The sequence below is a fragment of the Chiloscyllium punctatum genome, chromosome 38 (assembly GCF_047496795.1).
Source record: "Chiloscyllium punctatum isolate Juve2018m chromosome 38, sChiPun1.3, whole genome shotgun sequence".
In the NCBI taxonomy this organism is placed as follows: Eukaryota; Metazoa; Chordata; class Chondrichthyes; order Orectolobiformes; family Hemiscylliidae; genus Chiloscyllium; species Chiloscyllium punctatum.
The window spans coordinates 65,649,501-65,665,083 of NC_092776.1; positions in this window are offsets into that span (position 1 = coordinate 65,649,501).

The following is a 15,583-nucleotide window of genomic DNA, read 5'->3' on the forward strand; positions in this document are numbered from 1 at the left end:
ATAAAATTACAAACAATGACTCCTATATTCTCAATCAAATCGTTTATGTAGATGATGTACATCAGTGGACCCAGCCCCAAACCTTCTAACACACTGCTGGTCACAAGCCTCCAGTCTGAACAACAACCCTCTCCCACCACCCTCTGTCTCCTACTGTCAAGCCAATTTTGTATCCAGTTTGTGAGCTCTCCCTGATCCCATGTGATCTAACGTTGTGAACCAGTATATCAATCGAAAACCTGTCAAAGGCCCTGCTGACATTGGTGTAGACCATGTATGGTCAGAAGTTCAACAAAAGTAATCAAGTTAGTGAGTATGCACAAAGCTGTGCTGACTATCTTTCATCAATCCTTGCCTTTCTAGATGCATGTAAGTCCTGTCTGGCAGAATCACTTCCACCACTAATATGTGGCTAATTGGTGTTTACTTCCATGACTTTCCATCGCAGCCTTTCTTAAATAATAGAATAAAACCATATTCTTGTCATTGTTGAACAGCAATGAAACTGACCCTTCAGTTGGTACCAAACATGATTTCAAACTAAACCCATCCCAGCTGCATGTTGCTGGCTCATATCCCTCTAAGCCTTCTCTATTCCGGTACATAACCTAATGTCTTTTAAGCATTGTAATTGTATCCACATCCTCCCCTTACTCAGGAAGTTCTTTCCACACTCAAACCAACTTCTGTGTAACAATTTTCCCCCATGTCCTTTTTTTAACATATCCCTCCTCTCAACTTAAAAATGTGGCCCCTCCACTTGCGACTGGGGAAAAGGCAACCGCCATTCACTCTATCTATATCCCTCATCTTTTTCTTAAACTTCAATCAGGTCATATCTCATCCTCCAGTCTCCAGTGAAAAAAGACTCTGGCTGGTAGTCTTTTTTCCAGAACTCAAGCCTTCCATACCCAGCAACATCCTGGTAAATCTCTTCCGAACCCCCTGCAGCTTAATAATATCCTCCCTTTCACTGGGCGACAAGAACTGGACAAAGTGTTGCAGAAGAGGTCTCACCAATGTCCGTACAATCTCAAAATGACGTCCCAAATGCTACACTCAACTGAGTGAGCAATAGTCAAGCATACTAAGCACTGTCTTATCCATCCTGTGATGCAAACTTCCAGAATTATGTATCTGAACCCGGAGGTCCCTCTGCTCTAAAACACTGACCGAGGCCCAAGCATTTATTGTATAAGCTCTACCCTTGTTTGTTTTACCAAATGTATTGCCTCGCATTTATTCAAATTGAATTCCATTTGCAGTTTTTCAGCCCATTCACCCATATTATCAAGATCCTTTTGTGACATTAGCAAACCTCCTTCACTGTCCACTATTCCACCCTCCAGCCTTTCAGAACATCACACATGGCTGTCAATGGTACAAATGTCTTTGCTTGGGCTCCACAATTTCTTCCCTAGCATCACACAATATCCTGTGATATACTTAATCAGGTTCGAGGGCTTTCCATACCTTTGTGTTTTAAAACCTCCAGCACCACCTTTTCTATAACATGCACTCTTTTCAAGTCATAGAGATGAATAGCATGGAAACAGAGCCTTCGGTCCAACTCATCCATGCTGACCAGAAGATCTAAATACATCCATCCCATTTACCAGCATTTGGCCCATGTACCGCAAAACCCTTACTATCCATTTACCCATCCAGATACCTTTTAAATGTTGCAATTGTATCAGTCTCTGTTACTTTCACTCTCAGCTCATTTCATACACACGCATCACCATGTGCATGAAAACGCTGTCCCGTCAATCACTTTTAAACCTTTCCCCTCTCACCTTAAACCTATGCCCTCTAGTTTTGGACCCCCCAACCCCTGGGAAAAGACCTTGAATGTTTAACCAATCCATACATCTCATGTTTATATAAACCTCTGTCAGGTCACCCCTAAGTCTCCGATGCTCCAGGGAAAATAATCCCAGCTTATTCAGCAACAACCCTGGCAACATCTTTAAATCTTTTCTGAGCACTTTCAAGTTTCACAACATCCTTCCTATAGCATGGAGACTGGAATTGCAGAGAACTCCAATTGTGGTCGAACATATTACTCTTGTTCCCTGAGTTCCCCAGTCTTTGTCCATTGTAAGTTCTGGAGTGAAAAATTTGTTTCGGGTCTTAGTAAATATCCTGCAGTTTCACACATGAATTACCTTATTGATCTTTAAGGACCCCAATTTTGGCCTGGGTTACTCGTTTGTGTTTAATATTTTATACAATCACTTTTGGATACTCCTTATCAATCTCTGCTGACGCTATTTCATGTACCCTTTCTGCATTCCTGATTTCTACCCAAAGTGTATTCCTACAGCCCCTGTGATCCTCAGGGATTCCCTTGATCCAGCTGGCTATACCTGACATGTGCCCCCTTTTCCTTGACCAGACTTTCCATACACAGCCAGTGTTTCCAAATACGGTCAGCATTGAGCTGCACACAAACAGGTACATGCTGGCGCTGAACGCTCAATTTATCTCACTTTTAAAATATTGTCACTTGCTCGACTTCCCTTTCCCTGTAAATAGACTCCCCAATCACCTTTTGAAAGTTCCTGGCTAATAAGATCAAGATTGGTCTGGCCCCATTTTATAACTTGAACTTGTGGACCAGGCCTGTCCTTTTCCAGAACTATTTTCAAACTATTAGAACGGTGGTCACTTTGGCAAAATGCTTTCCCACCAACACCTCAGTCCCTTTCCCTAACTTGTTTCCCAAGGGGAAGTCAGGTTTTGCCCATTTCTGTTTTCAGCTCATTTACATATTGATTGAAAGTTTTCTGGAACGCAGTTACCAAATTCCTCCCTTGCAAATGCTGAATATTGACAGTTCCAGTCTAGGTTTGGAAAGTTAAAAAGCCCGACCATAGCAGCCCTATTATTATGATTGATATTTAAGACCTCCCGACATATTTGTTCCTCAGTCTGCCATGGACATTTGGGGGTCTGGAGAACAATCGTATCAGAGTGATGACCAATTGTTATTTGTCAGTTCTACTAACATAGCTTCACTGGATAATCCCACAGGAATACTCTCTCTAAGTACTGTTGTGGTGACACATGCAATCAAAACCCACCACCACGCGTCCTCTCTTGCCTCTCTTTCGATACTTCCTGCAGTCTCTGTACTTGGAAACAATGGGCTGCCAGTCCTGCCCCTCCCATAGTTGTGTTTGTGTGATATCTATAAACTCCCAGTCCCATTTTCCAAATCCATGTCCTGAGTTCATCTGTCAGGCCTCTTTCATTGAAATAAATGAAGTTTAATCATCAGTTTCCCCCCATTCCCCGCTGTGTTCTTGCCTGCCTTGTCTGTTGAATTTGCTCTCTTTATCTTGTGTACCATCCTCAATCTTCTTTCTGGCCTTACGACTGTTGAGGGTCCAACACCCTGCCAGACTATTTTGTATTCTCTCAAGCAGCTCTAACAATTCGCCCCATCAGGATATGTCCCCCTGCCTCCTGCTCCCAGTTCAGGTGCCTTTCCCACCCTGTCTCACTGTGCTGACACCTACAGGATCTAGGGACTTGTCCACTCAGGTACCTGTGTTCCCCAGTACTCTGCAAGGACCAACCATTCATTATGTCTGTACTTTGCTTATCATACCTCCAATAGGGTATGACTTCACATTGATCAGAACTAAACTTTGATCAGATTATCATCTAATCATCATCAGACTGTAGCTAGAGACCATCCTCCTCATTGTGAACAACACTCTCACCTTTCATGTCATCGGCAAACCTACTCATGATTCCTTCTGCTTTCACATCAAAGTTATTATTTGACAGAATAACCAGCAATGGTTTTTGCACAGATCCCTGTGGTACACCTAGTGGTGAAAGAATATCAAACACGAAGAGGTTTATCCACCAATTATGCATCTAATTTACCAACTTGCCTTCAATCCCAATGGCTCTTACCTTTTGAACAAGCCTTCCATTTGGGACCTTGTCAAAGACCTTAATGGATTCCTTGTAAATCACATCATCTGCACTGCCCTCATCAATATTTTGAGAGACCATTTAAAAAAACACAACTGAATTCCTCAGACAGTATCTTCCTCTGCCAAATCCGTGATGACTCAGCCGAGTTGATCCCTACCTTTTCAATCCTCAGAATTGTTCCCAATGATTTCCCTCCCCCTGCTGTCAGACTATCTGCTCTGTAATTACCTGGCCTACCCCTGCTGTCCTTCTTGAAGAAAGGAAACACATTAGCTATCCTCCCGTCATTCAGCAGTTCACCTGTGGCCAGCAAAGTATTAAATATATCCACCAGGGCCCCAACAATCTCCTCCCTTACATCCCATAGCAGCCTGGGATATATTTCAGTGGGTACTGGAGATTTCTCCACCTTTATGCCTGTGAAAATATTTAATATCTCCTCCTCATTGATCTTACCATGTTCTAGAACCTCACCATCCCGACTGAAATCCCCGGCTGCAATGTCTTTCTCCTGTGTGAATACAGATGGGAAGTATTAATTGAAGACCTCACCTACTTCCTCTGGCTCCATGCACAGATTGCCCCTGTTTCAAGCAGGCACAATTCTTTAACTGGTAATCTTCTTCCTCGAACGATACTGATAAAATAACTTGTGGCCTTTTCTTAACAGTATCTCCCAAGGATATTTCAAGCCCATTCTTTGACCCTCATTTTTAAGGACCCCTTGCACTCTTTATACTATTTAAGGGCTTCACCTGTTTTCATCACACATTCGCTGGAGTTACTGTCTATGTTATTCACCCTTCAGGGAACACACTTGCCCTGAATTCTCCCTGTATCACTTTAACATACTTCCTCTTTCTGAATATGAACCCAACTGCAAATAGTTCCTCCGTGTCTGTGTTTGCCAGATCCTGTCTCGTGATAGTGATAATGCCCAGTGACAGTAATATTCTAATGATTTGGGGGCTTCCCCAAATTTGGCACCTTCACTTCTGCACTATCCTTATCTCTTTCTAAAATGACTTTGAAACTAAGTGTTATGTCCACTATCCCCAAAACACCACAAAAGTCCTTCTGTCTGTCATCTTATCCAGCAGCTACAGTGCACTCTGTCTGTAGGATCTAGCCCTTACTGATCTGCCCTCCAGCCTCTCCATCACATGTTATCACTGAACCTTCTGCAGTCCCCACAACACTCCTCCATCCTTTCATACATTACCTCATTACCTCTAAGCATTCAGAAAGTATGGAGGCATGGGATACAGGGAAACCTATCTGTCTGGATCGAGATTTCCTGGTCCATAGAAGACAGAGGGTGATGATAGTTGGACAGCATTCAGCCTGGAGTTCGGTGACCAGTCGGGTTCTGCAGGGATAGATTGTGGGAACTCTGCCCTGTGATTTTTATGAATGACTTGGATGTGGATGTGGAAGAGTGGGTCAGTAATTTTGCCGATGACGCAAAGGTTGATGGAGTGGTGGATACTGTGGATGACTGTTGCTGGTTGCAGTGGGGCATTGACAGAATGCGGAGCTGGACTGAGAAGTGGCAGACTTAGTTTAACCTGCAAAAGTGTGAAGTGAATCATTTTGGAAGGTCGAAGTTGAATTCAGAATACTGGGTTAAAAGCAGTATTATTGGCAGTGTAGACTAACAGAGGGATGTTTGGTTTCACGTCCATAGATCCCTCACAGTTGCCACCCAAGCTGGTATGGTTGTTAAGAAGTAATACGTTGTGTTGGTTTTCATTAGCTGGGGGATTGAGTTTCAGAGCCGTGAGGCTATGCTGCAGCTCTATAGAGCTCTGCTTAGACCACACTTAGATATTGTGTTCAGTTCTGGTCCTCTCATTACAAGAAAGATGTGGAAGCTTTGGAGAGAGTAAAGAGGGGATTTACCAGCATACTGCCTGGACTGGAGAGCATGTCTTATGAAGAAAGGTTGAGGGAGCTAAGGCTTTTCTCATTTGAGTGAGGAAGGGTGATGGGTGGCGTGGTAGAGGTGAACAAGATAATGAGAGGTACAGAGAGAGTGAACAGTAAAAGATTTCTTTTCCCATGGCAGAAATGACTATCACAAGAGAGGATAATATTAAGGTGATTGGAAAAAAGGTTAAGGGGAGATTTCAGAGTTTGGTTCTTCACAGAGTTGTGTGTGCGTCAAATGCATTGCAGCGGTGGTAGTGGAGATAGATACATTAGGGACCTTCAATAGACTCTTGGAAAGGCACATGGATGATAGTAAAATGAAATGTACGTAGGTTAGTTTGATCTTAGAGGAGAATAAAAGGTCGGCATAACATTGAGGGCCGAATGGCCTTGTGCTGTACTGTTCTGTGTTCTAAGTTCCGTATGGTAAACTGTGTAATACCTTCCGATCAAGGTAAAAGGATATGACATCCACAATGAGCTAGTCAACTGGATATAGAATTTACTTCATGATAGGAGAAAGAGGGTGATGGGAGACATTTTGTTTCTCTGACTGGAGGAATGTGATCAGCGGTGTAGTGGGTCCACTGTTGTTTGTCACTTGGATAAATGGTTTGGCTGAGAATATTGTTTTCCTGATAAGTACGCTTGTGGTTGGCACTAAAATTCGTGATATACTGGACAGTGAAGAAGGTTAACTCTGATAAAACAGGATGAACAGTACTGCTGGGATAGTGGCTGAAGAATAACAAATAGAGTTTAATTAGATACATGCAAAGTGTTCCATTTTGGTAAAACAAGCCAGGGTGAGACTTGTCCAGTTAATGTTCGGGCCCTTGGTCGTGTTGTCAATCAGTGGCCACAGTTCTTTGGAAGGGGTGTCACAAGTAGAGATGCTGGTGAAGTAGGCATTTGGGATGCATTGGTTTGAGCATTGAGAGTAGGAGTTGGGATGTCATGTTGCGGTGGACGTTGGTGAGGCCACCATAAAAGCATTACTGATCAGTCAGAAAATACTCATCTGGTTCACTTACCTCCTTTAGGCAAAGACATCTGACATTCTAACCTGGTCTGGCCGACAGTGACTCCAGACCCACAGCAATATGGCTGACACTGAGCTGCCCTCTGGATAATTAACCGTGAGGGCAAAGAACGCTAGTCCAGGCAGTGGCACCCACATCCCATGAATAAATAAATTAAAATACATATGTCTCTCCCAACCTATGCAAACCCCTCCAGCTGCAGCAATCCATACTGGCTTTGTAACACTGTCCAGGCCCTGACCACATTCTGTAACACTCTCACCACCTCCAGCACCTTCACCTCTCCCTGTTCCTATCGTGTCATTAACTCCTGACAATGATTCCCCTTCCCGCTGCCCTCCTCCTGCTAGCAGGCCCTTTGCAACCCCTCTAACACTTACTGCATAAACACTCTCTCACTTTATAATTGTTAGTTACTTTTTGGTGATCTTCTAAGCCTCATAATCTAATAAGATCCATTTTGTCCTGAGTGAGCAACAGGTGGGAATTTCTTGCTGAGACTTTGACTGTTTCAATGGAACGTCCTTTTACTGAGTGTTTTACACTGTTCTTCAAGTGTTTTCAACTGTTTGCTTACAGACACACATTTCAGTTTGTTCATCCTGTTAACCCTTGGTCAGTTTTCCTCACAAACTCATGTAAATGGGCTATTTTGTTTCTCGTTTTATCTTGTCCATTCTGTGATTCACGTTAAAACTTTATAATTAATTAACTGTCACATTATCCCAATTTCCGGGAGGATGTCTCAGTGTGACAGTACTCATTCGCAAAGTTTAATCAGAAAACACTCGGTCTGATATAGTTGCGTCCCTCGCCAGTTGCACAATGCGTTATTCAAAGAAACACTGAAAAAAAAATTCTCTTAACTCCTCTTCGAATATCACTCTTGTCAGTGTGATTATCCCAGATTATGTGAATATTGAAGTTTCCCAAAATTATCACAATGCCTTTGTTAAAATTTCCATTGGTGAAGTGATGTTTAATTCAGTGATGAGGAATGGAATGCTGGTCAGTGGCTAAAACTGTTCTGCTGCTTGTGTCCTTGGCAAGTAGTAACCAGAATTTACATTCAGACTGACTCTACTTCATGATCTGAGGCCAAATGCTTTCTCTGTAATTCCTTTGTTATCCATTTCTGTCAGCGTTACCTAACCCTGCTTTCCCATTCTTAGACTCCACAAGGTTGTGAACCATTGACTATTTATGTTCCATCATTTGTTCATCCTGTAACCATGTCTCTCTGTTGTCTAAATCCAATTTATGTCTGTGTCACAAATCCATCTACCTTATTGAAGATGTTTTGTCTATTCCAAAATAAAACATAATTTACTCTTTCCTACAATCTCCTGTCACAAACCTATTCACTGATTTACAGTTTTAGTTAAACTCTCTCCCTTGCTGTTCCTTTCTGCTTATCTTCAGCCATATCCCCATGCTGTTCTAATGCTTCACCTTTTCTGTTTGGATTTGGAAAGCTCTTTTCACTTGAAGCCTGTCCCTGCACCCCTCATGTCAGCTTAAAGCTCTGTCCATAAACCGACCAACATGATTGGCCAGGACTCCGCTCAATTCATGGTTCCATTTAGGCCCAGTGAAATGGGATTGTTTTCATTTACTCATGGGATGTGGATGTCTGTGGCTGACCAGCCTTTCTTGTCCAGCCCTAGCTGCCCTTTTCTAAGTAACTTGCTCGGCCATTTCAGAGGGTCATTGAGAGGCAAACACTTTGCTCTGGGTATGTCGTGCAGACCACATGAGGCTGGCAGATGTCCTTTTCTGAAGGACAATTGTCTTTTTGATGAACAAAGGTTATTTTGGACATCAGCAATGGTTTCATACTTATTCATGGATGGTTAATTGCAATTTAAAAAAAATATTGATTTAAAACTCCCCCATTTCTGATAGTGAGATTCAAACGTGCCTCCACTGAACATTAACTGAGGTTTTGGATACCCACTCTAGCAATAAAACCACTCGGCTATCACTTCACCTGCTCAGAGATTGCTCATTCCTGACCAGTTATACCAGTGCATGATGAAGCAAAACCTGTTCTTCTGACAAAATTGTTTGATCCTGACATCTTCCAGCACTCTGGTGATATCACTCAGTCTCTCTCCATGTGCTATCCCTCACTGTGTGGGTCAAATTACTGCCTCTGTCAGTATCTCTCACTCTTGCAGCTACTCCACATCCTGAGCCAACAGAATTCTCCACTCCAGAGGGACACAGCAGCACAGGCCAGGGGTGGAGCCTGGGATTTTCCAGATCTCTGTCGGACTTAGTGCCATTCTCCATGTGTAACCTTCACTATAACAGTGTGAATTCCCATTCTGTCTATTTCTCTGTCTCATGTAGATTCTCAGGAAGTTCCCGACTCAGTAGACTTCTCAGCTGCTGTGTGTCTCATCCACCACCATATTGAAAATGGTCAGCCAGAGAGACAATGTGCAGGGAGATCTGGAGCCTTCAATAAATCCTGCAGTGAGGTAAGATCACTAACGATGCACAGAGCAGAGAGCAATGAGAGGGCTCCAAACATCGGCTCACAAGATGTGGTATAGACACAGTGCTGGAAGGGGAGCAAATTACGACACACCCCAGGCTCAATCACCGCCCCTACTGTAGGTTCTGTTGTACTGAGACTCACTACTCTGCAACACTGTACCTATGGCATGGCTTGTGGACCATTGTCTTCAATAATTTGTAACTCCGATAACAGTTCCTGTCCCTGTAACCTCCTTCCTCCCGAAAGTTCCTCGACATATTTGAAATGTACTGAATTCCAGACTACCATCCCTATTGCTGTAACTTGCTTCAGTGTCTACAACATTCCTTATCTCGGTCGTCTCCTCCTCCATTAACTGGAGAGAGAGCCAAGCAGCACGGAAACGGTTCCTTCGATCCAACTAGCCCTTGCTAATCAAGTCCCTGAAAGAGTCGTGTTTCCCTACGTTTGAACCATATCCCTTCAAAGCTTCTCCCCATATACCTGCCCAAATGTCTTTTACATGTTGTTATTGTACTTTTCCTACCACTTCCCCTGGAAGCTCATTCCATAAATGCACCATCCTCTGCGTGGAAAATGTTCTCCACCAAACCCTTTTCAGTTTTTCCTCTCCCATCTGATACTATTGCCCTCGAGAACACAGAACATAGAACATGGCAGCGCAGTACCGGCCCTTTGGCTCTCGTTGTTGTGTCAACCTGTGGAACCAATCTGAAGCCCATCTAATCTTCCCTATTCGATTCTCAACCATATGCCTGTCCAACGACCGTTTAAATGCCCTTAAAGTTGGCGAGTCGACCACTGTTGCAGGCCATGCATTCCATGCCCCGACTATTCTGAGTAAAGAACCTACCTCTGGCATCTGTCCTACATCTATTAATTCATAATAATATTAATAATATTAATATCGACCTCAACTTAAAGCTATCTCCCCTCGTGCTAGGCATCGCCATCTGAGGGAAAAGGCTCTCACTCTCCAACCCATCTAACCCTCTGATTATCTTGTATGTCTCAATTAATTGGCCTCAAATGTCTTCTCTCAAACAATACCGGATTCAAGTCCCTCAGCCTTCCTCATAACACCTCCCCTCCGTACCAGATCACATCTTAGTAAATCTCCTCTGAACCCTTTCCAAATCTTTCATATTCTTCCTCTAATGTGGTGATCTGAACCATAAGCAACGCTCCAATTGTGGCCGCATCAGAGATTGGGACAGCTGCAGCATTATCTCATGATTCCAAAACTCAGTCCCTGTACCAATAAAAGCTCACACGCTGAATACCTTATTAACAACCCTATCAACCTGGGTGGCAACTTTCACCGATCCATGTACATGGACACAGTGATCTCTCTGTTCATCTGCACTAGCAGGTTCTGCTTTACCTCCATCCACCTGTTTGGTCACCTTTTCAAATAAGTCAATAAGGGTTGCGAGGCATGACCTACCCTTCACAAAACCGTGCTGACTATCCCTCATCAACTTATTCACCTCCAGATGATTATAAATGCTAGCTTTTACAAGCCTTTCCAACACTTTACCCGTCTATAATTACCCAGGATTGTCTCTATTCCCCTTCTTGGTCAATTGGACAACATTTGTTGTTCTCCAGCCTTCTGACACTGTTCCTGTAAACAATGACGACATAAAGGTCAAAGCGAAAGGCTCGGAAATCTCCTTCCTGGCTTTCCAGAGAATGAGCATAAATCCCATCTGGCCCAGGGGACATTCTTTTTACACTTTTCAGAATTGCTAACACATTCTCCTTCTGCAGTTCAATCCCATCTAGTAATGGACTCCACTACCCTGGAGTAAAGACGTTGGCTAATCAACTTACCTGTACCCCTCATGGTTTTATAAATCTTTATAAGGTCACCAGTCAGCCACCTACGCCCAATGGAAATGCGAAAGACAATGATATAAATATTTCTGTTCGTGTCCCTGCCACTACTTTATCACAATGTTCTGGGATACACTTGTTCAGGACGTATGTCTTTCTCTATCTTTACGTTCTAAGACCTCCAGCACCACCTCTTCTGTGAGAGGGACTCTTTACATGCCATCACTGTTTCTTTCCCTTTGTTTCTTAGTCTTTGTCCAAAGGACGTTCTGACATGAAACGTTCATTTAGGATATCGCCCATCTCTTGTGGTTCTACACTTGCATGTCCTCACTGATATTTGAGGAGCCCGAATGCCTCTCCAATTATTTTTCTATGTGTGTGCTGTAGAAAATTCTTTGCATTCTCCTTAACCTTATCTGCCAAATCTATCTCATCCCCCCCCATGTTGCTTTCCAGCTTATCCAGCCTCTCCAATTCTGTCACACCCTCCAGTATCAGTAGTATCTTCTTCAATCTTTGCTCCATTCACAGTTTCAGGAAATGCTTCTGAAAGCAGGATGATCAGAATTCTACATAGCTTTCCAAAGCTGTCCTGATTATCGCAAATCAATTCTTGCCTTTGCAAATGCATGTAACTCCTATCCAGCAGAATCTCTTCCAACAACGTATGCAACACTGACATCAAGTTAATTGGTGTTTATGTCCCTGGCTTTCCATCACAGCCTTTCCTAAGCACTGGCACAACATTAGCCACTCTCCAGGCTTCCAGCTCATCAGACATGGCTGTCAGTGATAGAAATATCTCTTTATGCGACCCCACCATTTCTTCCCACAATATCCAGGGACAGACTTGATTAGTTCCCAGGGCTTTGTCTACCTTTTATGCATTTTAAAACCTCCAGTACCTCCTGTTCTGTAATGTGGAATCTTTTGAAGACATCACTATTTATTTCCCTGACTTTCCCAGTCCTTCTCCACAGTAAGTTGAAATGTGAAAAATTCATTTCGAATTTCAACCATCTCCTCTGGTTCCACACTTGGTTGGCCCCATTGATCATTAAGGAACCATATTCCATCCGAATTTAATCTTCTGTTGTTAATATACTTGTATTTTCCTCGGTTGATCTGCCAGAGCTTTCTGTGGTCCCCTTTGGGCCCTCCTGATTGCTCGCTTAAGTGTATTACTCCACTGCAATGTCCTTGAATGAATTCCTTTAACCCAGCTGGCTATATGTGACACGTGCTCCGTTTCTCTTGATGACAACCTCAATATCTCCAGTCTCCAGCGTTTCTTACTTGCATTATCCTTCACACGAACAGGAATATGCTGGCCCTGAACTCTCTCATTTTATCACTCTTTTGAAACCTTCCCATCTGCCTGACGTCCCTTTACCTGTAAATATCCTCCACAATCAATTGTTAAATGCTCTTGACTCGTACCTTCTGGATTCAGGCAAAGCCAGTTTTGATCATTCACTTGTGAACCAGCCATGTTCTTTTCCATCGCTATTTCAAACTAATACGATTGTTGTGACTTTGCCAAAGTGTTTCCCCACGAACACCTCAGTCCATTTCCCTCCATTGTTTCCCAAGCGAAGGTCAGGTTCTACCCCTTCCTGTAGTCTGACCATTGACATTCTGACTGGGACAGTTTTCTTGAACATGCCTAACAAATCCCTCCCATCCAAGCTCCAAACACTCTGGCAGTCCCAGTGTAAATTTGCAAAGTTAAAGTCCCCGACCATTACAACCCTATCATTCTTACAGATGTCGGAGATCTCCCGACATATTTGCTTCTCAATTTCCCGCTGACTATTGAGGGCTTGCAGTGCAGTCATATCAAAGTGATGACCAATTCTCATTTTTCATTTCCATCATTACAGCATCACTGGGCGATCCCCAGGAATATCCTCTCTAAGTGCTGCAGTGATGTTTCACTGATCAAAAACTCCAATCCCCCTCCTCTCTCACCTCCTGTTCTCTCCATCCTGTAGAATATGTACCCTGGCGCATTAAGTTGCCAGTCCTGTCCCTCCCTCAGCTGTCATACCGATGGTGTCCCAGTCCCATGTACAAGCACCAAGTTGATTTGCCTTGCCTGTTAGGCCTGTTACGTTGAAATAAAGTAGTTTAATTAATCAGTTTTCCCTCATTTCCTGCTGTGCTCTTGCCTATCTTGTCTATTTAAATGACTCTCTTGAAATTCTGTCCTCAATCTTCAGAGTGTAGCCTGAGACCATCCCCCTCACTGTGGACAAACCCTTACCTTTCATGTCATCTGCAAACTTACGAAAGTTACCTTCTGCTTACACATCCAAGGTTTTAATGTACATAACAAACAGCAATGGATCCTGCACAGATCGCTGTGGTACACCCACTGGTGAAAGAATTTCATACACAAAACCAACCCTCCACCAATTGTGGATCCAATATGCCAACTTGCCTGGATGCCATGGGCTCTTCCCTTCTGGACCAGCCTTCCATGTTCACCTTGTCAAAGGCCATGGTGAACTCCAAGGAACCTACATCATCTACACAGCGCTTAGCAATATGTTTAATTGTGAAACTCTCCAATTTTCCTGTGTCTCCTGCATGCCGCTGAAATGTAATGAAAAAAAAAATCATTTCAATCGAAGGCTTTGTTGAGGTGAGCTCTGGTCAGTCATGCAGATCTGGAGGGCACATGAGCAGCACCAGATCAGTGTCAGGCACACAGACAGAATGGGCAAATAGATTCACATCTGAGCTCACATGTCCCAGTCTGGGAACCTGAAGCTGTGTTCAGCCATTCTGATAAACGTCTACAAAATTAGGTCATTAAAATTGGACAGTGGTCTAATCAAAAATAAAATCCATCATTCAAACCAGAACATTCTTCAGGTTCCACAACCCATTTTAACTTGGTCCCATCCTGCAGTTTCACGATTTTGTCTTAACAAAATCCATTAATTAAAATCCATGTTTCATTCCTTGACCCACTTATCCAGTTGGTCAAGAGCCTCTTCGATAACTGTCTTCACTCCCCACTGTAACACTTACTTTGCTTACTAACAATGATTCCTATGATCTCGTTTCTGTAAATAATGCACATGTGGCCCCAGCACCAATCCTTATGGCACACTGCTGGTCAGAGGCCCCGAGTCCACACAACAAACCTCTCCCACTCCCCTCTGTCTCCTACTGTCAAGCCCATTTTGTGTTTGTTTGTCTCACTCTCCCTGATCCCATGTGATCTAACCTTACTAACCAGTGTACCCTGCTCAACCCTGTCTAAGGCCTTGACAAAGTCAGGATAGACAATGTCTCCTGCTCTGTCTTCAGCTATCTTCTTAATCACCTCTTCGACAAACTCAGTCAATTTTGCGAGACACTACTTTGTACGCACAAAGCTGTGCTGATGATCCCTAATCAATGCTTGCCTTTCCAAATGCCTGTAACTCCTACACCGCAGAATCGCTTTCAACAACATTTGCACCACTGACATCAAGCTAATTGGTCTTTAGGTCCCTGGGTTTCTCTCGCAGCCCTTCGTAAATACTGGCACAACATTAGTCACCCTCCAGATTCCCAGATCATTACCTGTAGCTGTCTTTGATCGAAATATCTCTCTAAGGTACCCCACAATTTCTTCCCTACCCACCCCCCCCCAATGTAATGGGATACACCTGATCAGTTCCGAGAGAGTTGTCTACATTTTATGCGTTTTAAAACCTTCAGCACCTCCTGTTCGCCGATGTGAACTCTTTTGAAGACATCACTGTTTATTTCCCTGACTTCCCCAGAGTTTCTCCACGTTAAGTTCTGACATGACATTTATGTTCATTCTGATAGAAGTGTGCTGATTTTGTCAAAGTGCTCCCCTTCAAACACTTCAGTCTCTTTCTCTATTTTATTTTCCCAAGGGGAGGTCGAGCTTTATCCCTTTCTGCAGTCAGGCCATTTCCATACTGCCTGAGACAGTTTTCTTGAACATACTGAACGAATTCCTCCCATCCCAAGCTGTATACAATATCGCAGTCCCAGTCTGGGTATGGAAAGTTAAAATCCCCGACCTTTACAAACCTATTATTCTTAGATATCTGAGATCTCCTGATACATTTGCTGCTCTATTTCCCGTTGAGTATTGGGGGCCTGTAATACAGTCATATCAAAGTGATGACTCATTCTTATTTCTCAGTTCCACTAAGAGAATTTTACTGGACAATCCCCAGGCATACCCTCTCTAAGTGCTGCAGTGATTTTTTTTACTAATCTAGAACTCCATTCTCCCTCCACTTTTGTTTCCTGTTCTGTCCTTCCTCTAGCA